The 27,962-nt window shown below is 49.7% G+C and overlaps 1 protein-coding gene across 1 annotated transcript in view; it reads right to left on the reverse strand.

Annotated features, from left to right (window-relative positions):
* Positions 1–27,962, reverse strand: part of IFITM10 (interferon induced transmembrane protein 10) — a 289,205-nt gene that overhangs the window by 202,280 nt on the left and 58,963 nt on the right. The window lies entirely within an intron of this gene.

Consider the following 27,962-nt stretch of genomic DNA (forward strand, 5'->3'; position numbering starts at 1 on the left):
AACCACGCCAGGCTTGCGCACCCCTTCCCTCTGGAGGGAAGCCATAAAGGTGAACAGTGGACGGTATCAGAAGCCCGAGAATCCTCTCAAGCTGCGCTTTAAAGGCTCCAGGCAGTGGCCCTTTGCTTCCTAACGTAAGTACTGTGCTGGCTCAAGGCAACCCCACCTCCCTTGGAACCAAACCTGGGTGATCATCAACGTGGAAACCGGTGAAGTGGCCAAGGTCACCTCCTCAAACTTAGTCCCCCAAGGAACGTGGTTCCCTGACCTCCATGTGGACTTATGTGACCTTGTGGGGGATGCATGGGACCCTCGGACCAGGAACCCTTCCCGGGGTCTGGATGTAAGACCCCTGGGGGTCGAAGCAATGCCAGAAGCCTAGGGTTCCACATCTGCCTCGCTCACTCACGAGGCAGAAAGCGAATTGCCAAGAGCGGAGGTCCAGAAAGCCTCTACTGTAAAGCATGGGGTGTGAGTCTACTGGGTGGGTCACGTGGACCCCCGTCACCGGAGACCTGATCTCAGGGGCAAGGGGTGGAAGCATGCTACAAGTGGGGCGAGGTTACTGCCAGCAGGACGGTGAAAGGGTGAGCTGTGGGCCATGCTACAACAAAGACCAGGGAGGATATTCTGCCTTCCCATTAGCTACCCCAGGGGGACGCTGCAACCCTTAGTCATGAAGTTCACCCCCGCCCCGCGGGAAAGAAGGCAAGCTGGGAGGCCGAACAATCCTGGGGACCGAGGCTTTACCGCAGCAGGTGCAATCCTGGACTGATCTTCATTATCAAGCTAGTCCAGAGACCCCTGAGCAGAACAGCATTGGGTCCCAACCAGGTACTTAACCCAAGCAGACAATCTGTTCAGCAAATCAGCACCCCAAAATCGCGCCTTTGGGGTTTCCTGGCACCGAGACCTCGCCACCAGAACCTGTCACTTTTCCGGCAGAGACCCCAGAACACCCCCTGTTAGCTCTTCTGAAACAATCCTACTTAGTCCGAAACACCTCTAAACCCAATGTGACAGAGTCCCGTTGGCTGTGCTGTGTTGCAGTCCCACCGTACTATGAAGGCATAGCAACTCTAGGGAACTGCACCCCTTCCCCAGCTCTGCAGAAGGTCGCTGGCAAGCAAAAGGTACCCTACCCTTACAACAAGTCGCTGGACAAGGGCCCTGTATAGGTCATATCCCTGAATCTCACCAGTTCTTACGCAGCCAAACTGTGTCGCTGGCAACTCAAGTCAATACCTAATTCCCCAGCAGGACTGGTGGGCCTGTTCTACAGGACTCACACCGTGTGCCCACACGGAGGGGATCAATAGCTCCCAGGGCTTTTGCGTTCTCGTTCGGCTAGTTCCCGGGATGTTGTACCATTCAGGTGAGGACTTCTATCACAACCCAGAGGGAACCTCTTACGCCCCAACCCTAAGAATGGTTCTGGGTGTGGGACTCATAGAGCGGGAACAGGAACAGCTTCCTTAATAACTCAGAACCAACATTACTCTACTTTAAGAGCGGCTATTGGTCTAGATATTGAGAGGCTAGAAAACTCCATTGCCCACCTTCAAGAGTCCCTCACTTCCCTAGCTGAAGTAGTGATGCTAAACAGGAGGGGTTAGGTTTGCTTTTCCTACAGCAAGGAGGATTCTGCGTGCCCTAGGTGAAGGATGGTGCTTTAATGTTGACCATTCGGGAGTGGTTAAAGAGTCTATGGCTAAAGTTAGAGAAGGACTAGCAAAACGAAGGAGGGAACGGAGGCACAACAGGGCTGGTGAATCATGGCTTAATTCTTCCCCTTGGTTGACCACCTGGATCTCTACCTTATCATTTCACTCTTGCTCCTAACCTTTGGGCCCTGCATTCTGAACAGACTAGTGCAGTTCATGGAAGAACGGCTGGGCCCTTCAACTGATGGTTGTGCGTTCTCACTATCAGCCCCTAGGCTCAGACTGTAGAGCTTACCGGACCCCATGATTGGGCCTCTTAGGTTCCAGTCCGAGGGGGAAATGAAAGGACTCAATTGAACCAACGTGACTCCATCGTACGGAGGAGCCCCCATCTCAGTCAGGCCCCCAACCCCTCAAAAGAACGAAACCGCCCACTCCCAGAACATCATAGTGAGAAAAGTGTTTAGGGCACTTGCCTAGGATGTGCAAGCCCCTGGGTCTGATCGCCAGTACCCTTGAAGCCCAAACAAGAGGGAAAGTGGGGGAGATCCAAGATGGCGGTCCAGAGGGAGGCTGCGTTCCTTGTCGCTCCACAACGCCAGATTCAAGCAGAGGATATCTGTTCCTCGGTGAGGCAGTTTTTGCTGCTTATGGATCCCCTGCTCTTTGCCCCATTTGTCTGCTGTGATGACCTGCAATCTGCCCGCATATCGACACCTTTTTTGAGAGCAGATTGCTCACTGTCAGACGTCTATCATCCGCCATTTGCCTACCTCTCGCCTGTCCATCGCCTGCCTTGCCCCTATCCATCACCCAAACCTCGAGATTCACCTCCCGATCGTCCGACAGCTGCCAGCAGATTGACCGCAGACCGCCAGTGGAGAACCAGCTGCCTGCTGCTGCCTGGAAGTTCACTGTTACAGTACCTGCAGGTTTGATTATACGTGGCTGCCGCCATTTTGAGACAATAGCCAGGCCCTGTAGGACCCCTGGCCGGACTAACTGAGCCCCGTCTCCAGGATCCCTCAGCCCGGCCGATCGCTCCCTGCCTCTGAGGTCCTCACATCAACTGACTGCTCCCTGCCGCCAGGACCCCCAGACCAACTGACTGTGCCCTATCACCGGGAACCCAGACCAACTGATTGCACCCGGCCTCCTGAAACCCACAACCACACCAACACACCCGTCCTGCAGGACCACTGCTGGACCAACTGCATCCTGTCTCCAGGACCTTCAACTGACCACGTCCACACCTGAGCTGCAGCTCCACATTTACCAACACATTTGGAAGCCAGAGCAGCCATCTTGGATAATCCTGGAAGCCGTAGCTCCGATCTTCGGGTGGGGCAAATCCCATCCTGAGACGCCTGCTGGAGGCTTGAAGCTCATTGTCAGATTGGGTTTTGGAAACCTATAGGGCCACTATAAGCCTATAGGGGGAAATCTGCAATACCCATATCTGTAGTGCTAGAGGGGAAGATACATGAACAACATGAAAAAACAAGGGAAGAAAATGATCCAAACAAATCTAGATTCTTTAGTAACAGAATCCAATGACAGTACGGTAGAAGAAATGTCAGAAAAGGACTTCAGATTATACATGATTAAGATGATTCGCGAAGCAAAGGATGAGATAAGAGAGCACATGCAGGCAATGAATGATAATACCCATAAGCTGAAAGAGCACCTGCAGGAAGCAAAAGATCATTTCAACAAAGAGATGGAGATTCTCAAAAAAAAAACCAAACGGAAATCCTTGAAATGAAGGAGACAATAAACCAAATAAAAAACACAATGGAAAGCATCACCAACAGACTAGACCACGTGGAAGACAGAACCTCAGACAATGAAGACAAAATATTTAATCTTGAAAATAAAGTCGCCCAAACAGAGAAGATGGTAAGAAATCATGAACAGAATCTCCAAGAACTATGGGACACCATGAAAAGACCAAATTTAAGAATTATTGGGATTGAGGAAGGCACAGATATACAAACCAAAGGAATGAACAACCTATTCAATGAAATAATACCAGACCACTCATAGTGCCAGAGGAAAGTCCCCATGAGCTCAGAAGTCCTGTTCTGATCACACCCACCCCCTGACCTGTCCCCAACAAGGACAGGTACACCCCGCATACCCTTACCCAATCCCGAAACACTAAGGCATGAAACCCCCCGCCTATGGTCCCCACCTCCCTGCGTGTGCTTCTTTCCTATAAAAAGAGGAATCCTAGTAAGTCAGGGCCGCGCCTCCTCTGCCTGCTGCCTTGGTGCCTTCATGACGGTCCCGACTCGAGGCTGCTAATAAATGGTCCTGTGGGCTTGCACCCGACTCTGGCTCCTGGTGGTCTTTGGGGGACTCGTCGACTTGGGTATTACAAGCTGTGGTGAATTGAGCTGCTGTACATATCGATGTGGCTGTGTCACTGCAGTGTGGTGATTTTAAGTCCTTTGGGTATAAACCTAGGAGTGGGAGACCTGGGTCAAAGGGTGCGTCCATTCCAAGGTTTCTGGGAATCTCCACACTGCTTTCCAGAGGGGCTGCACCAATCTGCACTCCCACCAGCAGCCTGTGAGTGACCCTTTCCCCCACGTCCTCACCAACATGGATTGTGGCTTGTGTTCTTGATAATGGCCATTCTGGCTGGACTGAGATGAAACATTGGACACATTTGATTTGCATTTCTCTCATTGCAAGAGATGGTGAACCTTGTTTCATATATTTGTTGATCCATTGTGTATCTTCTTCTATGGGTTCCTGAGCCCATTTATTGATTGGACTATGTGTGCTTTTGGTGTTAACTTTTTTCTGTTCTTTATTATCCTGCAGATCAGTGCTCCATCTGAGGTGCATGTGGTACAGATTCTTTCCCATTCTGTCGACTCTCTCTTCACTTGTTTCCTTTAGTGAGAAAAGCTTTTGTTTGAATCCATGAATTATTGATCCTTAATTCATTTCTGTGCTTCAGGAGTCCTGTTACAGAAGTCAGCTCCTAAACTGACAGGATGAAGATTTGGGCCTCTTTTTTCTCCTATTAGACACAGCGTCTCTGTTCTCCTAAGTCTTTATCCACATTGAGTTGAGTTTTGTGAGGGTTGGAGACAGAGGTTCAATTTCCTTTCGTTAGATGTGGATTTCCAGTTTTCCCAGCACTTTTTCTGAAGAGGCTATCTTTTCTCCAATGTATATGTTTGGCACCTTTGTCGAGTATGAGATAACCATACGTAGGTGGGTTTGTCTCTGTGCCTTCTATTCTGTACCATTGGACTACATGTCTACTTTGGGGCCAATGCCATGCTGTTTGTATTACTATAGCTCTGTAGCATCATTTTGAGCTCTGGTATTAGGATGCCCGCTGCTTCCCTTTTCCTGCTTAAGAGATTGCCTTGTCTATTCTGGGTCTCTTATTTTTTCAAGTGAAATTCACGAGTGCTTTTCCCAGTTCTCTGAAGAATGTCATTGGGATTTTAATAGGAATTGCATGGAATCTCTATAGCGCTTTTGGTAGTATGGGCATTTGACAATATTCACTCTGCCTGTGTAGGAGCATGGGAAAGAGATCCTTCCGTCTTCTAATGTCCTCTGGGATTTCTCTCTTTAGTGTTCTATGGTTTTCACTGTAGAGGTCTTTCACCTCTGTTGTTAGTTGGATTCCCAAGTATTCTATTTTTCTTGAGGCGATTGTGAATGGGGTAGTTTTCCTAATTTCTCTTGCAGTGGATTCATGGCTTATATGTAGAAGTGGTGGGTATTGATTTTATATCCTGCTACTTTGCTGAATTCATTTATGAGTGGAATGTAAGGTGGAATATTTTGGATCCTCTAAATGTAGAATCGTGTTGTTGGCAAATAGTGATAGCTTGAGTTCTTCTTTTCCTGTTCCTATCCCTCCAATGTCTTTTTTGGTCTGATTGCTCTGGCTAGAGTTTCCAGGACGATGTTGAATAAAAGTGGTGAGAGAAGGCATCCCTGCCTTGTTCCAGTGTTTAGAGGGGATGCTTTCAGTTTGTCTCCTTTTAGGATGGTGTTGGCCTTGGGTTTCGCGCAGATAGTTTTACAATGTTGAGGTAAGTGCCTACTATCCCTCGTTTTCCTAGTGTTTTGAACATGAAGAGGTGCTCTATTTTGTGAAATGCTTTTTCTGTGTTTATTGAGATAATCATGTGATTCTTCTCTTTACGTCTATTGATGTGATATATTACTTTTATTGATTTCCGTATGTTGAACCAAACTTGCATTCCAGAGGTGAACCCTGCTCGATCATGGTTCACTGTCATTTAAAGATGTTTTGTGTGTGATTTTCCAGGATTTTACTGAGAATTTTTGCGTCTGTGTTCATCAGGAATATTGGCCTGAAGTTTTCTTTCCTGGATGTGTCTTTGTCTGGTTTTGCTATCAGGGTGATACTGGCCTCACAGAATGACTTTGGAAGGGTTCCTTCTTTTTCTATTTCATGAAATAACTTGAGGCGTTATTGGTGTTAATGCTTCTTTGAAAGTCTGGTAGAGCTCGGCTGAGAATCTCTCTTTTCCTGGGCTTTTCTTCGTTGGTAGGTTTTTGATGGCCTCTTCTATTTCACTGTTTGAAATGGATCTGTTTAAATTGTGTTTCTCCTCCTGATTGAGTTTGGGTGGATCAAATGTCTCTAGAAATTTTTCCATGTCTTCATGTTTTTCTATTTTAATTGAGTATGAATTTTCAAAATCGTCTCTAATTATCTTTTGTATTTCAGTAGTGACCATTGTGATGTTTCCTTTTGCATCCTGAATATTAGTAATTTGTTTTTTCTCTTTGTCTTTGTTAGCATGCCTAAGGGGTTATCACTTTTATTGATTTTTTTCAGAGAACCAAATTTTGGATTTGTCAATTTTTCCAATTGATTCTTTTCTTTCAATTTCATTGATTTCAGCTCTGGTTTTAATTATTGCTTTTGGTGTTGATTTGCTCTTCTTTGTGTAGGGCTGTGAGATGTAACATTAGGTCATTTATTGGTTGGCTTTTCATTCCTTGAATGATCTCAATGCAACGAGCTTTCCTCTTAGCACTGCCTTCATAGCGTCCCAGAGATTTTGATGTGTAGAATTGGTGTCGTCTTTCCCTCTAAGTATTTTTTATTTCAACTTCGATTTCTTCTTCTATCCATTCATCACTCAATGCCATGCCATTTACTCTCCAGATGTTGGAGTGGCTCTATTTTTTATTTATCCTTGATTTCCACTTTCATTCCATAACGACCACATAGAATGCAGGGTAGAATTTCTATATTTTTGTGTTTGCTGAGCCTTGCTTTGTGGCATAACATGCGGTCTATTTTAGAGAAGGATCCTCGTGCGCTGAGAAGAAAGTGTGTTCGCTCGATGACGGATGGAATACTCTGTATATGTGCGTTAAGTGTAAATCATTGGTTGTATCATTTAATTCTATAGCTTCCTTGCTTACTTTTTGTTTGGAAGCTGTATCCAGTGGTGAGAGAGGTGTGTTAACGTCACCCAGAGTCGTGGTGTTGTGGTCTATTTGATTACTGAAGTTGAGAAGGGTTTGTTTGATGCATGTACATGCCCCATTGTTTGGGGCATAAGTAGTTAAGATGGCTATGTCTCGTTGGTGTATGATTCCCTTAAGCAGTAGGAGATGTCCTTCTCTGTCCCTTCTGAGTAACGTTGGCTGGAAGTCCACTTGGTCTGATGTGAGGATGGAAACCCCTGCTTGTTTGCGCAGTCCATGTGAGTGAGGTGTTTTTCCCGACCTTTCACCTTCAGTCTGTGGATTTCCTTGCCTGGTGATGAGTCTCCTGAAGGCAGCATATTGTTGGGTCTTGTTTTTTAATCCAATCGGCCAGTCTGTGTCTTTTGATTGATGAGGTTAGGTCATTAACATTCAAGGTTATTACTGAGATATGATTTGAATTCTCGACCATTTTGGTCTATTTTTGGTTTTCAACGTGACTTAGTTTCTCCTTTGATTGACATTTCCTTTAGTGTAGTGCCTAGTTTGCTGGGTTTCATAGCTTTGTTGTTGTTGTTTTCATTTCCTCCTCAGGGAATATTTTCCTGAGAAAGTTCTGTAGAGCAGGTTTTCTAATTATGAATTCTTTTAATTTTTTTTTTTTTTAATCATGAAAGGTTTGTATTTGACCTTCAAATCGGAACCTTAATTTTGCTGACTATGGAATTCTCAGCTGGCCTCCATTTGCTTTCAGAGCTTGCATATGTTATTCCAGGACATCCTGGAGCTGAGGAGCTGGGTTGAGGAAACAGCTGAGATCCCAATTGGTTTCTCCGCATATGTAATTTGATTTTTGTATCTCCCACACTTTGAAATTATATTCCTATTTTCTATGTTAGTCATTGTCATTATGATGTGCCTTGGGGTTGGTGTGCTGTAATTTTGCACATTTGAGGTCCTGTAAGTCCCTTGTAGATGATTTTGCATTTCAGTCTTGAGATTTGGGATGTTTTCTGATTTGGGATGTTTTTTATGTCCTTGACAAGATTGTGCATTCCTTTGGTTTGTATCTCCACGCATTTGTCTATTCCGATAACTCTTAAATTTGGTCTTCTCGTGTTAATCCCTATTTCTTGGAGGTTCTGTTCATGGTTTCTTACCGTGTTCTCTGTGCATTTGACTTTATTTTCAAGAGAATACATTTTGTCTTCATTGTCTGAGGTTCTGTCTTCCACGTCTTCTAGGCTTTTGGTGATAGGTTCCATTGAATTTTAAATCTGGTTTATTGTTTCCGTCATTTTTGAGGATTTCTGTTTAATTTCTCTTTATAATCTCTGCCTCTTTATTGAAGTGCTCTTTCATATCCTGTGTTTTTCGCTCCAGACCATCCTTTATTTTGAAGTTCAGTCGATGTATTTTCTAAATTCTGTCTCTGACATTTCTTTTACTGTGTTGTCTGTGGAGTCTCTTGTTGGGACATCTTGGTTTGTTTGAGGTGCTTTGTTCCCTTGCTTTTTCATGTTGTTTTTGTGTCTTCTCGTTTAGCAGTGTGGACCTGAGCGGCACAGATTCTACCCTGTAGACTTTGTGTCCCTGAAGGCTTCCAGCACCTCTCCTTTAAGGGAGAGACCAGTCTTATCAGCACCCAATGGAAATGATATCCCCCTTAAGCCCAAAGGCTCCTATTAAGGCGTTTACACTTTGGTCACAATAGACAGAAATGAAGTGTTCAATCATTGTCTCCGGTATAAATGGTAAGTTTGCTAAAAGGGTTTAGCTAATGATGGACAAGGGGGGAACACAGGTAGTGTAGAATGTGTGTTTATGAGGGAGAAGGTGAGAAGACAGAGCTAAAAATTCATAGTAAGGGTAAAGGCGAAATTACAAGAGGTTGTAGTTAGTATGTGAGAAGTGGAAAGAGAATCTAGGAGATAGATAAGTGAGAGAAAAAGTATGTACAGATCTTTTTAAAAGTAAAAATATAAGAATACACAACAAAACTGTCATATACTATTCAGACATCCCATTCCTCGATACATTGATGCATAAATATACCTGGATGCAAAGATGGTAGAGGTGTGAGAGAAGGTGAAAATGAAAGAAAAAGGAGGAGAGTCTCAAGGGAATATTGAGTGATTGCTTTTGCTGGCTTTCAGAAAATTTCCCAGCTTCCTTTCTCACCTACAGGTGGGGTGGTCTGAAGTTTGATGGTAGCTCCTGTCGCGTGGAGCTGGACAAGTTGGTGGGAGCGTCAAGAACAAGTTGCGCTCACACCTCTTCCCACCTTCCCACCATTGTAGCCGTCCCCTTCTGTCCCTGAGATCTTGGGAACTCTCTGAGCTGCAGAGAGCCCAGTTTTCTCCAGTTCTCCAACCTCTGCTCCCCCGGGAACCTGCGCTAGTCTCTGGTTTTGCACAGACCTGCCAGACCCAGAGTGGCCCACGCAACCCCAGCTGCCATCTGGTGGACCTGGGCTTCAGCTTCCCCAGGCCCGGCCTTCCTGCAGTCCCAAGATCTCAGTGCCCTTCCAACTTGCAGAGAGACCACCCAGGATGCACTCGCAGATGGAGGGACCCTGCAAAGAGGCGGCCAGATGGCAGCCACTGCCACAGCAGCAGAAAGACCTCAGGCGCAGCCAGTCCTGCAGGCACCCACTGTGGGACAGGTTTCCTTAGAGCATACTTGGTTTCCTTTGGTCCACCAGGGCCACACCAAGCGGGGCTGGCTTTCCTGAAATCTCTTAGGTGAGCTTCCCAGGCCACCGAGGGGGCCCAGACTCAGCAGGGCCCTGGTGGCTTGGTCCCCACTCCAGGCTGACTTCAGGCTTCCCTGAGCCTCAGGTGCAGAGTGGTTCTGTGTCTAACCCTGTGTGGGAGCCAATTCCACTTCCTGCCCATGTGCGTTCCCCACCCCGCGGGGCCGCTGGAGGCCTTCCCTGTGGACCAGCTCGTGGACTTCATGAACCTTCCTTCCCAGCCAGAGTCCTGCATGGAGTCCAGTCTCTCTGTTGAGCGAACACACACTCGGAGGACGCCTTCCGAACTCCGTTGTGAGTCCTCGCTGCCTGTTGGCACTGTCCTGTGGGCACTGGCCGACCTGGGGGACCACCTCTGCTCTGCTGTTGCTGACCTGGGCTGGCCCAGGGGAGCAGTCCACCTCCTCGGCAGGTTCCAGGAGCCGGGCTGTGCAGGCGGCTGTCCCACGGGAGCCCTCTGGGAGCCACCCTGTCCCTCCATCTGGGCTGGCCCTGCCCTAAGCAGCCAAAGGCCACAAAGCTCGGGCCTCTGACTCCTGCTCAGCGCGCCCTGCACCCTGGACTCCTTCAGATGGCAGACCTGGCTCTGGGTGCCACTTGCTTGTTTCCAGAGAGAAGCTGCTGTGGAATCCAGCCCTTGATGCTGCATGCGGCCCTGAAGCCGATGACCCTCTCTGAGGGACAGCGATGGCTCCTGAGAAGGGTGGCGAGGGCCAGACCTGGGGAGGGCTGGGGAGGCCAGAGGAGAGAGGCTGGGGCCAGCCTACCCAGGACAGGGGCCACAGGCAGGGCGTGAGGGAAGGCTGGTCTGGGGTGAGAAAGGAGTGTGGGCTTGAAGTCCGGTGTCCCTCGGAAGCTCTCGTTGAAGCCTTAACCGGGTCTGTATGGAGGCAGACCTTGAAGAGTGAGGGAAGCCGGGAGGACTCCAGGCTGGGCCGAGTCCCCTGAGATTGGGTCCTCGGCAGAGCAGACACTGGGGCACCTGAGCACACCTCTGCCACCTGAGGCGCTTGGTGAGAGGCCACCTGGAGAGCAGCCCATTCAGCACTGCTGTGCAGACTCCACCTCCTGAGCCACCTGGAGAGCAGCCCATCAGCACTGCTGTGCACACTCCACCTCCTGAGCCACCTGGAGAGCAGCCCATCAGCACTGGTGTGCACACTCCACCTCCTGAGCCCACCTGGAGAGCAGCCCATCAGCACTGGTGTGCACACTCCACCTCCAGAACCAGGCAGAGCCTTCTCTACCAGTCCAGGAGGTGACAAAGGGGGAAGGGCAGTTAGGAGCTGACAGGGTCCAGGGCAGAGACTGGGGAGGAGCCGTCTGGACGAAGCTAGTGGCTTGGCTGCTGGGAGCTCTTTAGGGGTTAGGGACAGGGGGCCTGAGGGGTGAGGCATCCCCAGCCAGGTGGATGCAGCAGGCCCAACCAGCCTGGGGCCTGCAGGTCCTCCGAATGGTGGCCCCAGTCCCCAGGGTTGATGCCCCATAGGAGGAAACAGGACATGCAGAGGCATGGGAGGACGGCCACTGTCCACGGTGGACACCGTGGAGGCACCAGGCAGAGGCCCGCAGTCTCGTAGCATCTCAAGCTTCCATTTCTCCCCTCAAGCCACGGGGTCTATGGCACTTTGTTCTAGAGCTGGTGGGGGAGAAGGCACAGGGGGTTATGGGTAAACAACCATTTGTTCCTAAAAATGCAGAGGCAGAAACAAGATGACCACAGTGTAACTCTTGGGAGGTGTGGATTGTATTTACTTAGAAGATCCAGGCTGAAGCATTGAACAGAGGGACAGTGAGCAATGGCAGGTGCAACAGGGAGGGGAGGTTGAGACCCCTCCTCTGGATGGAACCAGGGGTTACAATGCCAGGGGTTTCCTCTACACAATCCCAAGAGCTATCCCAACCCAGGGGGCGTAGAGCAGGATGGAGGAGACAGTGGAGGCATGCGAGGGGTGGCCCTGGGCCGTGGTGCAGAGGACACCCAGCCCTAGGACAACCCAGCAAGTGGCATGGAGTCTCAGGTCCTAGAAAGCCTGGGGTGGTTGAAGGAGAGGAAGAGGAGACCCAGTAGGCACGGTGGGAAGGAAACTGGCATGGCAGGTCCTGCAATCTCAATGCTGGTGCTGAGTGTGGAGGTCTGGACACTACGCTGCCATGGTCCCAACAGGAAGGACTACAGAGGTGTCCCTTGGCTGATCAGGACACAATTCTGGTCTTTCCTGTAGAGCCAGATTTAGGACCCAGATGATGTCTGTAATTAGAGCCTCAGATCTTATACTAGCAGCACACAGGGACACAGCAGCTGGACGGGCAGCAGCTGGGCTTACAGCAGCTGACTGGCAACAAACTGGACTTGCAGCCCCCACAGGACCCACAGCCCCCCTTGCAGCCCCACAGGAGCCACAGCTGGAGCAGGAGCAGGCTGGCACCAGCAGCAACACGGGCTTGCAGCAGCACACGGGCTTGCAGCAGCACATGGGCACACAGCAGCTGGAGCCACAGCCCCCACAGCTGGAGCCACAGCCCCCACAGGAGCCACAGCTGGAGCAGGAGCAGGTCGGCATGCAGCACACGGGCTTGCAGCAGCACACGGGCTTGCAGCAGCACCAGGCACACAGCAGCTGGAGCCACAGCCCCCACAGCTGGAGCCCAGCCTCCAGAGCAGCCACAGCAGCCCATGGTTCTGGTGGTGGAGGTGGAGTGGGTGAGAGGAGCAGGTGCAGAGGGAGGAGTGTGGGGTGGAATGTGGGAGCCTCTCTCCCTGGGGCCTTTATACACCTGCTGGCTGTTTATTCTCAACACGTGATTACTTCCTTTTCTGCTGATGCCCTTTCCTGTGGGCCATTGCTATTTTTAATCTCCTTACAGTCCCCAAGCCTGCTGGCCATGCTGGCCCTCTGGGGTCTCTGCACATGTCTCTCCCTCACAGGTGCCCAACTCAGAGGAAGGTCACCTCTCCCTGGCTGGCTGGAGGACTTGTCCTGGCTCTTGGGTTCCCCTGGGACATCCAGGTGCCATGTCCCTGATTACCAGTGTTTCAGGGTCTCTTCTCACAGCCTCACTGGGACCATTAGTGTCACAGAAGTGCTAAGTTGAGCTCCGACCACGTCCCACTCCAATACCAAAAGCTGCCCAGGTCTTATTTGGTTAAAGCCCTAAGGGCTACCCACCCTGGATCTGGTGCCTGCTCACGTGACTCTCCTCCTCTTTACCTGGCCCCTTGCCCGTCCCTCACCCGCCATGCCAACCAGGAGTTAGACCCAGGAGCTGTCCAGCTCACTGGGCTCATAAGCGAACATATGCTTTCCCGTGAATCTAATATTTCCTCTGAAATTTCCTTTCGAAAAGTTTCCTCTATGTTTTCCTTCCTAAAAGTCCCACTAGGCATTGCGGTGAGTGTTTCAATGGGTCCTCTTTGCAGGCAACTGAGGTTGGTCAGTCATTTTCTATGGACTGGATGTTCTAAAAATTATCTCCGGGTTTTATTGCGGTACAATTTACACCAAGTGGAAAACGCGTTGTCTCCAGGTCCTGAGCCGCGGTCGCATGCCGCTGGGACACCCTCGTCCCCTGCCCACCCAGTGTCACACCAGGAAACCTCCTGGCCGCCATCGCCCTGCAGCGGCTTCTGCCTCTTTGAGGCTGCTGCCAGAGGTCGTGTGCAGGAGGACCCAGCGCGTGCGCTGATTCGTCACCAGCACCCCGTTCCCCTCAATGACGGCTCTCTGAAATCGCCGCGACCTGTTCCAGGCAGAAACTGTATTCCAGGGGCGAGGCTGCTCCTGAGGTGGGGCTGTACGTGACGTTGCTCAGATGAGCGTCCCGGGACATCTGGAGCCGGTCCTCCTGCGAGTGCCTCTCTAGGGACTGGACTGGGGAACTGGGCAACGGGGTGTCCACCAGGAACCGCCTTTGCAAAATGGTGTCTCTATTCTACCCCCACCAGCGAAGCTGGAGAATCTCAGCTGCTCCAGGTCTCCGTCCCCCATTCTGCTCTGCATTTTGTGTCAGGCCTTCTCTCCGGGGGCACAGGAGGAAGGGAAGCTCCTGGACACTCGGTGCTTCCCTCTCTGTGGCTCATCTGGCAGTTTCTGTGGCAGCCTGCACGTCCACTTATTTCTCCTTATCCCACGTGGGCTCTGCCTTGGTTCCCTCCAGAGCTCTGTTAATTCCCCACATGTCGCCGTCGCCTGCAGAAGCTCCACTTGGGTCTTCTTGCACCTTCCATCAGCTTCAGGCAAAGGCGCCCTGTGGCGGGAGGAAAGTAAGAGGAAGTCATACAAAAATTCTCAGTGCCAGCCCATGGGGACCTCCAGCACTGGCTGCCCCATGTGGGCCCACGCCCCAGGCAGATGACACACCTTGCTGCCTCACCCCATCTACCAGCACCTTGAATGCCTCTGCCACCTTCTTGGATTATCTCCACCGCCACTGCCGCCATCTTATTTGAGGTGGGTTTCCCATTTGGGACACCTGCTGGAGACCAGAAGCTCATTATCAGGAGAACCTACAGGTTAGCTGCTGCTGCTATGACCAACCTTGGGACATGGCCGCTTACATCCAGGGATAATGGCCAGGACCTGAGAGATCATCACCAAGGGCCCTGCAGGCATGGTTGTGTCTGAGGTATCCCTGCCAGGAGTGCCAATAGCCACCACTCTTGCTGCACAGGCAGGAGAGAGCATTCAAGGGGTCAGTAGCTGGGACATGTGTCAGGGCATCTTGATCCTACATCATCCAGCCAACCAGCCCAGCACCCACCAGGAGCCCAGAGAGACTCCAGAGCACTTGTTTGCACCCCACATCAGCCTGGTCCATGGCTTCCACTGAGCACCTGGGTCCCACAAGTTTGGCCATACACAGGGCCCTCGGGCTCCCCAGTCCCCAGCCTCCCCACCATCCCCTGGCCACCAACCCACCAGGCCTGCAGCTATGTGGCTGGCCCACAGCTCTCCACACCTGGGTCCCGAACTCGCCCAATACAGAACACTTTCCGAGACAGGGGCACAGGTCCCTGGTGCTCGGGCCTCAGCAAGCCCTCCAGGGAGGGGTTCCTGACTGGAAGTGGAGGGCAGGACAGGAGACTACAATTTAGAGTCTAAGGTATAGACCAGGAACTGCGGGGTCCACCAGTGAGCGAGGGGCTCACACGCGTGGCCCCAAGGAGATCCTGGGGTGCCGTCTTCCAGAGGGACTGGCGATGGCTGTACCTGCTCCAGAAGTCCCGCCTCCAAGTCGCATACCTGTCACCTCAGGAACCCGCCATCCTGAGGGCGGGGTTACCAGCAACCCCCCACTGAGAGAGAAGGGAGGCAGACAGATGCTGCACTCCAACAGAAACATTGCCCCGTTTTCCTGCAAGACTCTCTTTCTCCTTGTACTCATGCTTTTCTCCATTTGTTTTTTCTTTTTTCATTTCCCGCTCTCACGTCCCCGTCACTGAAATCAAGAACCTTTCATGCATCAAGCTGCTGAGCCTGGAGGACTGAACAGTGAATCACAGATCTCTTCTACGCTGGGTTGTTTTTATCTTAAATTCCTTCCCTCTCCTCTTTTCCTGTGCTTTTTCTGTTTCCTCAGAGTCTCTTTCTCCCTGTTCTCTGCTAACAATCAGCTTCTTTGATTCTGCTTTCACTCTTCCTGAGATCAAGTTCCACTCTATTCTCACTTCCTCCTCATCAACATTGCACCCTACATGCCTCCCCATCATCTTTGTCCACCTGTAGAAACTCTAGACTTTATTGCAAACCTGTTATTTACGCTGTAGATGATGATCGAACACCTCATCTCTGTTTATTACAACAACACTGTGAACGTCTTCATGGGGCTCTTTGGTCTGGGGCTGCACATTGTCTGTACTGGGTGCTGGTGATATTGGATTCCCCCTTCAAAGTGAGGTGCTGGAAACCTGCAGGGGCACCATAAACCTATAGGGAAGCCGCATAACAGAGGCTATGACAATAGAACCCGTCGTCAGCACGGGAGAAGAGATATCAGAAAAGGAGTTGAGAATGCACACAATTAAACGATCCTGCAAAGTAAAGGAAGAGATAAGAGAGCAAATGCAGGCAATGAAGGGTCCACCCCAATAAACAGTTAGAGTAAATGCAGGAAGCAAATGATGGTTTCAATAAAGAGGGAGATTCTGGAAAAAAAAAAAAAAAAGAAAGAAAACCAGAAATCCTTGTAATGAAGGAAACATAAACCAAATTAAAAGCTCAATATTAAGCATCACCAACAGACCTAGATCATTTGGAAGACAGAATCTCAGACAATGAAGACAAATATTTCATCTTGAAAATAAAGTTGACCAAACACAGAAGATGGCAAGAATCATGTACGGAAACTCCGAGAACTATGGGAGATCATGAAAAGACAAATTTAAGAATCATTGGGATTGAGGAAGACACAGAGATACAACCAGAGGAATGAACATCCTATTCAGAAATAATATCAGGAAGTTTCCCAAACCTGAAGAATGAAATGGAAAATCGAATACGTGTGGCCCCGGGACCCCAAATGTACAGAATGTCAACAGACCCACACAAGGCACATTTTACAAAAATACCTCACACACAAAATAAAGATAGAACTTTAAAGATTGCGAGAGAAAAGTATGAGATTACATATAGGGAGGAACAATACAGATATCAGGAGATTCCTCAGCCCAGATGCTGAAAGCTAGAAGGGCCTGGACAACGTATTTCAAGCTCTGAAAGAACATGGTTGCCAACCAAGAATCCTATACACAATAAAAACCAACCTTCAGGTTTGAAGACGAAATAAGTCTTCCATGATGAACAGAAGTTAAAAGCATTTACAACTAGAAACCTGCACTATGGAACATTCTCAGGAAATATTCCATGAGGAGGAAATGAAAAACAACAATGTCATCAGCAAGGGAGGAATTACCCTGAAGGAAAATCCAATCAAAGGAGAAAGAAGGTCAAGTTTAAAACCCAAAATAAGCCAATATGCCTGGGAACACGGATCACAGCTCAGAATAACCCGCATGCTCATGGCCTAAACGCATGAATCAAAAGACACAGACGGAGATTGGCTTAAAAACAAGACCCCACAATATGCTGCCTCCACGAGACTCACCTAGGAAATGACATCCACAGGCTGAGGTGAAAGGGTGGGAAACCCCCACCACTCACCTGGACTGCGTCAGCAAGCAGGGCTTTCCATCCCCAGGTCGGACCTTGTACATTTCAAACATTGTCGGACAGAGAAGGGCCTTTCCTACTGCTCAGGGGATCGTACCCCACCAAGGGCATAACAATCCTAAATGAATACGGCCTGACAATGGAGCATCTACATCCATCAAACAAACCCTCTCAATTCTAGGAATCAAACAGACCAGAGCACAGTGATCCCGGGTGAACTTAACACACTCCCTCACCACTGGACAGATCTTACAACCAAAACTAAGCAAAGAAACTGCAGAAGTAACTGATACAATCCATGGTCTTGACTGAATGGGCATATACAGAATATTCATCCATCAAGGAGTGAATACACTTTTTTCTCAGCAGCACATGGTTCCTTCTCTAAAGAGAACATATGTAAGGTCACAAAGCAACTCTTAGCAAGGACAAAAATGTAGAATACTTCCTGCATTCTATCAAATCGTAATGGAACAAAACTAGAAAGAAAGATAAAATAAAAATAGAAACTACTCCAACACCAGGAGACTAAATAAGATGCTATTAAATGATGAATGGATAGCAGAATCTCAGGAGGAGATGAAAATATACTCTGAGTTAAATGAGCACACCGCTACAACAATTCAAAATCTCTGGGACACTATGAAAGCAGTACTAAGAGGAAAATCCATTCCATGGAACACATTCAATAAAATAATGAAATGTCAACAAATAAAATGTCAATAAATAAAATTACATCTCAAAGCCCCAGAAAAAGAGGAACAGATCAACACCAAAAGGAGCAGCAGAAGTCAGGAAATAATTAAAATCAGAGCTGAAAACAATGAAATTGAAAAAAAGAAACAATCGGGAAAATTGGCAGAACAAAAAGTTGCTTCTTTTAAAAAAAATAAATAAAACTGGAAAAGATTTAGGAACACTAACAAAGAGAGAGAAAACTCAAATTACTAAAATTTGTGATGAAAAAGGAAATTTCATGACAGACACTACTGAAATAGAAAACATAGAAGGTATGTTGAAAGTCTATATGCCAACAAATAGAAACTCTTGAAGGCAATGGCAAATGTCTAGAGACATATGAACCACCCAAACTAAGTCAGGGGCACATACACCATTTAAACAGATCAACTGCGAGCAATGAAATAGAAGAAGCCCTCAAAAACCTCCCACCTGGGACTGAGATTGGTGCAGCCAATTGGAAAGCAGTGTGGAGATTCCCCAGAAAACTTGGAATGGAACCACCTTGTGACCCAGATATTCCACTCTTCGCTTCCACCCGAAGGACTTAAAATCAGCATTCTACAGTGACACAGCCACATCAATGTTTACAGCAGCTCAATTCACCATAGGTAAGCTATGGAACCAACCTAGATGCCCTTCAACAGATGAATAGATAAAGAAAATATGGTACGGATACACAATGAAATATTACTCAGCCTTAAGAAGAATGAAATGCTGGCATTTGCAGGTAAATGGATGGAGCTAGAGAACATAATGCTAAGCAAAATAATCAATCCCATACAACGAAAGGCTGAGTGTTCTCTTGGATAAGTGGACGCTGATCCACAGTGGGGCGTGGATAGGGAAGAATGAAGGAACTTTGGATTTTGTAGAGGGGACAGAGGGGAGGGGTGGGGCTATGGGGATAGGAAGGAGGTGGAGTGAGACAGACGTTATTACCCTGTATACATGCATGAAAAAAATTTCCTTTTAAAAAATACTTATCATTGTCAGAAAAAGTTAATGGAAAAACAATAAATAAAAGATAAAAATAATTTTTTAAAAAACCTACCAACCAAGAAAAACCCAGGACTAGATGGATTCTCAGCTGAGTTCTACAAGACCTTCAAAGAACTAACACCAATACACCAGAAAGTATTCCATGAAATAGAAAAGGAGGGAACCCTTCCAGACTCATTCCATGAAGATAGTACCTCTCTGATATCAAAACCAGACAAAGACACATCAAGTAGAGAAAACTTCAGTTCAGTATCCTTGGTGAACAGAGACAAAAACGTTCTCAGTAAAATTCTGGCAAATCGCATACAAAAACGTATTAAAAACAGTGCACTATGATCAAGTGGGGTTCATCCCTGAAACGTAAGGTTGGTTCAGTGTATGGAAATCAATAAACGTAGTTCGTAGCATCAATAGACTTAAAGACAAGAATCACAGGAATATCTCAATAAACACAGAAAAGCCATTTCACAAAATAGAGCACCTCTTCATGTTCAAAACACTAGAAAAACCAGGGATAGCAGGAACATACCTCAACATTGTGAAAGCTATCTGTGCTAAACCCAAGGCCAACACCATCCTAAATGGAGACACACTGAACGCATTCCCTCTAAACACTGGACAAGGCAGGGATGCCCTCTCTCACCACTTCTGTTCAACACTGACTTTGAGACTTTAGCCAGAGCAATTAGACAGACCCAGGAAATTAAAGGGATATGAATAGGAAAAGAAGAACTCAAGCTGTCACTATTTGCCAACACATGAGTCTATATTTATTTAGAGGATCCAGAGAATTCCACCAGAAAACTTCTGGAACTCATAAATGAATTCAGCAAAGTAGCAGGATATAAAATCAATGCTCAAAAATCTAATGCATTTCCCTGCAGAGACATGTTTGGGTAGCCCTAGGATGGCGGCTGGCCTTGAGTCAAGAGGTGGCGCATAGTTAGGGTTCACATGGCGTGATCTACTTTTGCCTGATTAGTTAATGTCTCCTCTGCCCTAGGGGTCAACAGATGTTCCTCATTCTTTCTTGATTGGTACCGTGGTGTGTGCTTCAATTGTGCTGATCCTAAGCTGATTGGCTGCCTCAGGTATATAGGACATTCTCTTACCTGGGCGGGGGTCGCAGGTTGTAGGACGTAGGCCGCATGCCGCACACCACACGCCGCACCTCCAAGAAGCGACCCACCTTTAAGAAGCAGTAGACCTTTGATAAGCATAGACCTCTGAAAGAGTAGCACCTCTAAAATTAAGCAAAGTCTCTCTTCCTCTAAGCAAAGTCTTTCTTCCTCTCAAAGCCTCTCTTTCTCTAAATCTAAAAGTAAGCAAAGCTTCTCTTCCTCTATTAACTAGTGAACAAGCAAGTAAGCAAGGAAGTAGCCCAGATAAAGTAATAGAAGTAGTCAGTTCCAGTCCACCTCCGATAAATTACCACGAGATTGTTGCTGCGGGCGGCAACATTTCCCTTCACAAGTGATGCCTTCTCTGAAGAAAATTCGTAAAACTGGTCCATTCACAATCACCTCAGTGAAAAAAAACACTTGGGAATCAGTCTAACAGGAGAGGTGAAAGACCTACAATGAAAACGACAGAGCACTAAGGAAAGAAACTGAAGAAAAGCTTAGCGGATGGAAGGCTCTCCCATGCTCTTGGATGGGCAGAATGAATACTGTCAAAAATGACCACACTACCAAAGCGCGATACAGATTCAGTGCAAATCCTATTAAAATCCCAATGACAGTCTTCATAGAACTAGAGAAAGCAATTGTGAAATTCATTCAGAAAAATAAGAGACCCAGAATAGCCAAAGCGATGCTTAGCAGGAAGAGAGAAGCAGCAGTTACCCACTACCAGATCTGAAACTACACTACAGAGCAATAGTAACAGCAAGGGCACGGTACTGCCATCAGAATAGGCAGGTAGACCAATGGTACAGAATAGAAGACAAACTCACATAAATACAGTCATCTCATACTAGACAAAGGTGCCAAAATTAAACATCGGAGAACACAGAACCTATTCAACAAATGGTGCTGGGAAAACTGGAAATCCATATGCAGCAAAATGAAATGAGACCTCTATCTCTCACCCTGCACAAAACTCAACTCAAAGTGGACTAAGGACCTAGGAATTAGATCAGGGACCCTGCACCAAATAGACGACAAAGTAGGCCCAAATCTTCATCATGTCGGCTTAGGACCCGACTTCCCTAACAAGACTCCCAAGGCACAAGAAGTAAAATCAAGAATCAAGAAATGGGATGGATTCAAACTAAAAAAAACTTTTTCTTAGCAAAGGAAACAATCAATAACGTGGAGAGAGAGCCTAGAGAGTGGGAGAAAATCTTTACCCTCACGCATTTCAGATAAATTGCTAATCTCCAGTATTTATAAAGAACTCAAAAAACTTAACAACAAAAAACAAGTAACCCAATCAATAAATGGGCTAAGGAACTGAACAGACACTTCTTAAAAGAAGAAATACGATTGATCAACGGACATATGAAAAAGGGTCATCATCTCTTGCAATTCGAGAAATGCAAATCGAAACCACTCCAAGGTTTCATCTCACTCCAGAGAATGGCAATTATCAAGAACACAAGCAACAATAAACGTTGGTGAGGATGTGGGGAAATACCATGTGCTGCTGGTGAGAGTGCACATTGGGGCAGCCACTCTGGAAAGCAGTGTGGAGATTCCTCAGAAACCTTGGAATGGAACCAACATTTGACCCAGCTATCCCAGTCCTAGGTTTATAAGTTTAAAAGACTTTTAAGTTTAAAAGACTTAAAATCCACATACTACAGTGATGCGGCCACATCCGTGTTTATAACAGCTCTATTCACCATAGCTAGGTTGTGGAACCAACCTAGACGCCCTTCAATAGATGAATGAATGAAGGAACTGTGGTAAATATACAGAATGGAATATCACTCAGCCATAAAGAATAAAATTATGGCATTGCAGGTAAATGAATGGAATTGGAGAATATCATGCCAAGTGCGATAAGCCAATCCTCAACAAAGACCCAATGTTTTCTCTGATGAGTGCATGCTGATGGATAATGGGGTTGGGTAAAGGAAGAATGGAGGAACGTTGGATTGTGTAGAGGGAAATGAGGGGAGGAGAGGGGCAGGGGAAGGGGAGATGGTGGAATGAGACAGACATCTCATGGACGTGCATGAGTAAGCAATGCTGTGACTGCACATCGTGCACAACCAGAGAAATGGAAATTGTACCTCTTTTGTGTACAATGAATCAAAACACCCAACATTCTCAGTGCCTGGGAGGGCCAAGAAGCGACTCGGGTCAAAGACTCAGGGGCAAAATCTAACCGCCAGGCCCACAGGTGGGTCCTGGAGCCGGCCGGCACCAAGGGACATGGGTACGGCTCTGCTCCCTGGGTTAGCGAGGGAGGCAAGGACAGAGGCCTCCTGCCCAGCCTCAGCTGCAGGCTGCCGTCACCTGACTGGAGGGCCAGTGCAGGTCCCTGGGGCGGGCAGCCCGGGAGGCCCAGGGACCCAGCACCTTGCCCAGCACCTGTCCACAGCACTGGGACCCCAGCACTGGGACTCGGCCTCCTCTCTGAACCTCCTGTCGTCTGCTGGCCGGTGCTCTCTGCAGCCTTCTCTTTGTCACGCTCCTCTTGGTCCCAAGAGCTGAGATGTCTTTGGCTCTTTATGTCACTGGAATCTCGGATTTGAGCTTATCTTCACATTCTTCAAGGGCTTCCTTTGTGGATATTTGCCAGTCTTTCCCTTTATAATCAGAATACTTGTAAGGAGCAAATACTTCCCTGTGCCCATAAAAGTTTTGTAATCCACATTTAAAGCCTTGGTCCAGTGATGTGTGTGATGGTTAGTTTCATATGTCCACCTCACTGGATCACAGGCTGCCCTGATAATTTTGCCACAACAAATTTATATGTCATCTTGACTAGATCGACTTGTCTATCATCTATCTATCATCCATCTACCTATCATCTACTATCTGTCTTTCTAGCTCATATCTATCATCTATGTGTCTCTTATCTGTCATCTGTCTATCCATCATCTATATATCTATCATCTATCTCTTATCTGTCATCTCTTATCTATCTCTCATCTGTCTCCTATCTACCTTATCTATTTCTGTCTCTTGTCTATCTCCTATCTATTATCTATCTATCCATCATCTATCTATCATCTCTCTCTTATCTATCTCTCATCTCTATCTGTTCTTCCACTCTCCGTCACCTCCCTGAGCACTCTAGGAATCTACCACCCATTTGCCTCGTCTGTTACCGTCCCCAGGTGTCCGACATCGCTGCCCTGTCCCTCCGCACCCACCCCCATCTGCAGCCCTTGCACGCGCCTGCCCGTCGTCCGTGGCCCCCGCGTTCCCTCTGCGCTCTCGCCCTGTGCCCGCCTGGCTCTGTCTCCCTCAGCCATCTCTCTGCCCCTGTTCTCCACCACCTCCCCTATTTCCTGTCTCCCACTCACCCATGCTCTGTGTTCTCCCGCTGGTCTGTGTCTCTGGAGGCCCCTGGAGGACCTTCTTCCCTGCCAGGTGGAGACAGCTGTCACAGCAGCCAGTCCCCGCTCAGTGTGACGGGATGGCCTGGGTGTCCTTGCAGAAGCAAACCCCAGCCAGGTCCCAGAGGACAGAGCCATCGGTGCTGTGTGTGCTCCGGGAGAGCCCAGCTGTGCTCCTCGCTCAGCCTCTGGCTGTCAGCACTGGCCAAGGAGAGAGGACTCTGTGAAAGGAGTGCCGTGATATCTGGGAAAGAACCTCGCGCCGTGACCAGCACAGGTCACACTGTGACCAAGGACCGGTATCTAGGATACACAGCATCTCAGGACACTCAGCAGCGAGACGCAGAGCAATCCAACTAGAACATGGCGAAGCCCTGGAGGGGCCCTCCCTGGAGAGGACACAGACGGCCAGGACACAAGACAGCTGCTCACATCACGGCCGGCAGGAGATGCTCGCGAGGACCCCTGCACCAGGGCACCTGCTGGAATCCCAGTGGCCGCCCTCATGCGTGCCCAGGAGAGCACGGAGAAGCCCATCACGTACCCGTTGCCCATGGGAATACAGAGTGACATGGTGCGGCCACTCTGGGAAACAATGTGGCAACGTTTAAAAAAGAGAGAGATGCAATCCCACCAGACCAGCTGTCTCCCTCCCAGGCATTATCCCAGAGGAACAAAAACTCATCCACACAGAAACCCGCCAGGAATGTTCAGGGAGCCTGAGTCACGCTAGCCAGATCGCGGGAGCCACCCGGTGTCCTTCAAAGGGTGACTAACAAACCGTGGTCCCCGGAGCCCTACTTGGCAAGAAGATCAGCTACAGATGCAGGCAACCTGGGGCGTCTCGGGGAGTTACGCCATGTGAACTCAGCCCGCCCGGGGGCCCCGCCATTACCCAGCGTGCTCCAAGTGACCCAAGTATAGAGGGGAGAACAGGTGTGTGGTTGGCAGGGGTCAGGGAGGTGGTGGGGGCAGCTGGGGACTGGAGCGGGCTTCTCGGGGCTGCAGGAGGCTACTAGGTGGAGATCACGTCCTCACGGTGCAATGTCAGCATCCTGGCTGGGACGTGGTGTTTGCTGACCTCAGGGCGCTATTGTGGGCAAGCCTGGGAAAGGGCTCCTGGAGTCTCCTTATGCCTTCTTACAGCCACATGAGGCTCCACAGCTACCCAGAGCAAAAAGCTGAACCTAAGAGAGACAGAGCCAGGGAGAGGGAGGGGAAGAGCAGGCAGAGTCGAGAAGTTCAAGGCTGCAGAAGGAGGTCATGTTCACCAGGCCCATGAAAGACCTGAGTGGAGGGGCTGACGCCCTGGAGCTCAGGCGTGGCAGTGAGGGTGGCAACTGGAAACTCAGATCCTAAGCACATTCCAGAGGAGGAGCCGGTGGGTTTGCTCTGGACTGGATGTGGAGGGTTTCGGAGCCAAGGGGAGAGGAGCCACCAGAGTCACCCTGAGCACCTGGGAGGCAGGAGCGCTGTGCACCCTGAGAGAGGCCAGAGGGCAGGTGCCAGGGCCAGGGCAGGGCGGCCAGCAGGCACGGTTTGGTTGGAGATGCCAGGTGGCCACAGCCAGGTGCCCCCCCCCCCCCCCCCGGCCTGTGAGCATGAAGTGCAGAGTCACCGCAGCGGGAGCGAGATGTGAAGGTGAGGCTGTGGAGGACGGAGGCTGAACCAGGAGCCCCCGAGCTCAGCGCCTGGGCCGGGAGAATCCAGCACAGGGGCAGAGACGGGCCACGCGGGGCACAGGAAGGAAGCCAGGAGCCCCAGCTGGAATCCCCCACTGGCCCCAGGAGGATGTCTGTCCTCCACGGAAGCACGACGGGCTCAGATTCCTCCCAGGACCTGCTCCTCTGCCCGCTGGAGCTTTTCCGTAGTTGCAATCCACAACTGCAGAGTGCAATGTCAGGAGCTTTGTGCAGCTCTCAAGAAAGTCCACTGTTCAAAGTTACTGAAAGGAGGGCAGGAACTGGAGAAGGGAGCTGGTGAAACACTGTGGCTGTGGAGCACGAGCTCCTTCCTTCCCGGAGCGTGTGCCTGAGATCAGGGTCAAGCTGATAGGACGCTTGCACAGAGCCTCCTCATGCAGGGCATTGCCACAGCAGCTGAGCCTCCTGAGCCCTCACACAGAAACATTCCCAGGCCCCAGGGATGCCACAGCCATGAGAGCACAGAGACCCTCAATCTCATCCATCCTCTCCTCCTCTCCACAGCAGGGCTGGCAGCAGCTGGATTGGCAGCAGGAGGACCCACAGCCTGAGGAGCAACAGGGTTTGCAGCAGCTGGACTGGCAGCCCCACAGGAGCCACAGCTGGAGCAGGAGCAGGCTGGCACGCAGCAGCACACGGGCTTGCAGCAGCACACGGGCACACAGCAGCTGGAGCCACAGCCCCCACAGCTGGAGCCACAGCCCCCACAGCTGGAGCCACAGCCTCCAGAGCAGCCACAGCAGCCCATGGTTCTGGAGGTGGAGGTGGAGTGGGTGAGAGGAGCAGGTGCAGAGGGAGGAGTGTGGGGTGCAGCTCCTGAGCCGGGACTTCATGTACCTGGGGGCCACTCTGTGCCTTGGTCCGCCTCACTGAGTTGTGTCCATGCCTCAGGACGTGCTTGTGTGTTCGCGGCCCGCAGGTCCTCGCTTGCCTCATCAACACTGGCTTCCTTGTTCCTAAATCTGGTGGCTTCCTCACTGGACTGGATGCTGTGATTCACCTGGTCACCGCCTCGGCTTCCTTGAGTGACAGGCACAGCAGTCCCGACTTCTTCCTCCCATCTGAACTTCCCATCCACCCAGCTCCATTTCCCTGGAGAACACGGTCTTGTGTAAATGAAGCGCTCTGGACAAGTCCACCTTCGTCCACTCAGGACAGCCTGGTGCTCGAGGTCCAAGGCCACTGCATGCCAACTTCGGCACAGTGCCATTGATTTTTAAGATCTTCATGCGTTTCCTATCTGGAGAGGGGCATCCTGTTCATTGCTTTAATTTCTTTCATTACCAGTGCGGGTGATAGTTTTGCATGTACACGAGAAAAATTTCCTTGACTTCTCTCTATTGCGTTAAAAGTTCTCTGTACTGGAGAAACAAATTCCCTGTCCTGATGGTACTTTTGTTCTTATGAGTGCGATGAGGGTTTGCACAAAGTGGGTTCGCTTTCACGGGGCACACAAGATGGAGAGGGATCTGCTCCATTTCAGTCCCCAGCCCTCTCTCCCCCTCCCTCCCTCTCCCTCCCCCCTCCCTCCCCCCTCCCTCCCCCTCTTCCTCCCCTCCCTCCTCCTCTCTCCCCCTCCCTTCCCATCCCCTTCCTCCCCTCTTCCCCCTCCCTCCTCCCTTCCTCCCCTCCCTCCTCCCTTCCTCCCCTCCCTCCTCCCTTCTTCCCCTCCCTCCCTCCTCTCTCCTCCCCCTCCCTCCCCCTCCCCTCCTCCCTCTCCTCTGCTGGCCACCCCTCCATCCACTAATTCATAGATGCACCTAAGCTGGAACGCCACTGTGAGGCACCCGCGCACGCACGTGGCATGGTTTGGCCCATTTCTGCCCCTCACTTCCCTCCCTCGGTTCCGCTGCCTTTCCTCTATTTTCTGGCTTGTCTCATCAGCAGGATGTTCTCCAGCTCCATCCATTTGCTGCAAATTCCTCGGTTTTTCTCCTTTATGGCTGCTCAAAGTGCCACTGTGGACACCACTTTTCATGATGTGTTCATCTGTGGGCGGGCACCTGGGCTGCTTCCATAACTTGGCTATTGTCCTTTTTTTTCACCTGTTTGTGTGTGAGTTTGGTTTATGGCATTCTTATATTAAAATGTAAAAAAATTCACTTCTTCTTTTCTTCTCCTCACAGTTCTGGGGATTAAGTCGTGCTTGGGTTCCTGGGCCACGTCCTCTACCACTGAGCAACTTCCCAGCGCCATTGAAGACATTAAAAAGCTTTTTCATGTTCTGCCTAGTCAGCATTCTAAATTGGTATAAAAATGAAAGTTTACAGAGTGAAAAACCTACCTTCTTTGGAAGAAGTGAGAGACGGATTTGGGCCCCACATTTCCATGCTGGCAGGGGTGGTGGCAGACAGCTCAGGGGCACTCAGAGGGGCTGGGCCAGCTCAGGAGGCCCCGTCCAGCTCCACCTCCTGCTGAGGGATTGACCACGGGCCCAGGGATCCAGCAGACTCCTCCACCTGCTGTACCCCAGGCTGGCCCCTGGAGTGGGCAGCTGTGCCCCCAGGTCCTGCAGGGAGAACAAGGTTCCCACTTGGTTCTCATGTAAGTGGAGGGTTGGCACAGGACTGCCCAGAGCTGGGACACTAACGCGGGTGCTCTGAGCAATGCAGACGGCCCTGGAGAAAGGAGGCAGGGAGGCAGGACGCCCCTCCTGGCCAACGTGAATCCAGGGAAGCCCAGGGAACTGCCGACCAAGGCTGAGTCCAGTGCAATTCAAACATGGCATGCGGCCAGGGCCACAGATGACCTGGGAGATTCCAGTTAAGGCTTAGAAGGGAGAGTGGAGGCTAAGGACATATGGGGACATCCAAGCTCCTATGACAGAGGGAAAGATTAGAGCAAGGAGCAGAAGAGAGGAGGCTGGAACTCAAACGTGGATGTGAGAGAAAGGCCGCCATGCTGGAGGCCGGCCAGAACCAGGAGCCCAGCACCAGGCGAGGCCTCAGGTCAGTGGGTGGGGGAGGAGGA

The sequence above is a fragment of the Sciurus vulgaris genome, assembly GCF_902686455.1.
Source record: "Sciurus vulgaris genome assembly, chromosome: 11".
NCBI lineage: Eukaryota > Metazoa > Chordata > Mammalia > Rodentia > Sciuridae > Sciurus > Sciurus vulgaris.